Raw genomic sequence first — 1,127 nt, 5'->3', positions numbered from 1 at the left:
TATATATAATATATATATATGTTGTTGTTTTTTTCGTACATTCTCCCATATATATATATATATATATATATACACAATATATGAGGTCTGATCAATAAGTATTCGGACTGTTGCCATGGTAATGAAGCTAAAGCACACGGAGTAAAGTCACTTGGCAAAGATTGATCTTGAACCCTGCTGTGCATGCACATTAAGTTTAGATGTTCTAGCTCATTTCTGCTGTTTACAGAAGTCCTTGGAAGGAAGGTGTGTAGTGTGTGATCGTCGCACTGATCATGACAGTTGTCATGGTGATACCTGCTCAGAGGCCTATGCAAAGTTGCAGAAAGAGTATGAAGAGGAGTGTAAGAGCTACACACAGATGTATGAGTGGTTCAGACGTTTCCAAGACAACCGAAAATATATTGATATTGATGAACGTTTTGGGAGGCTCACAACCAGCAGAACTGAGAAAAACATCACAGATGTGCATGCAGCTGTGAGGAGAAATCATCGAATCACCATCCATGAGTTATCAGGCAATGTGCAGATTAGTTACAGTTCAGTTCAATCCATTATCACAGAAGATTTGGGTATGGGATGTGTGTCTGCCAAGTTTGTGCCAAAATTGTTTTCAGCTGACCAAAAAGACACCCGGGTTTCGGTTACACAAGATCTCCTTGATTGTGTTGAGAACAATGAAAACTTCTTGAAAACTTTGCATGGACCTCTGAGCAGGTATCACCAAGCTTTTGGCAAAATTTGATGCAGATTCTCTGCTCAACTTTCTCTGTTATGGTTAATGCAATGATCACACACTACACACCTTCCTTCCAAATACTGCTGTAAACAATGAAAGTGAGCTAGAATGTTAACAATTAGTGCCCATGCACAGCAGAGTCCAAGATCAATCTTTTCCTAGTGACGTCACTCTGTGTATTTTAGGTTTGTTACTATGGCAAGAGTCCGGATACTTATTGATCAGACCACGTAAATTTATATAAATGTATATATGTGTATATATATATATATATATATATATATATATATATACACAATATATATATATACAACTGTATGTATATACATATACAATATATATGTATATATGTTTGACATCTCTTTGAAGGATTTCGGTCCTCACCTCT

The 1,127-nt window shown here is 36.6% G+C and overlaps 1 protein-coding gene across 7 annotated transcripts in view; it reads left to right on the top strand.

Annotated features, from left to right (window-relative positions):
• Positions 1-1,127, top strand: part of LOC106868934 (protocadherin beta-15) — a 165,989-nt gene that overhangs the window by 36,753 nt on the left and 128,109 nt on the right. The window lies entirely within an intron of this gene.

Source organism: Octopus bimaculoides, chromosome 14 (assembly GCF_001194135.2).
Source record: "Octopus bimaculoides isolate UCB-OBI-ISO-001 chromosome 14, ASM119413v2, whole genome shotgun sequence".
NCBI classification, from domain to species: domain Eukaryota; kingdom Metazoa; phylum Mollusca; class Cephalopoda; order Octopoda; family Octopodidae; genus Octopus; species Octopus bimaculoides.
Note: the sequence above shows the minus strand (reverse complement) of the source record. Positions and strands in the feature narration are given on the sequence as shown.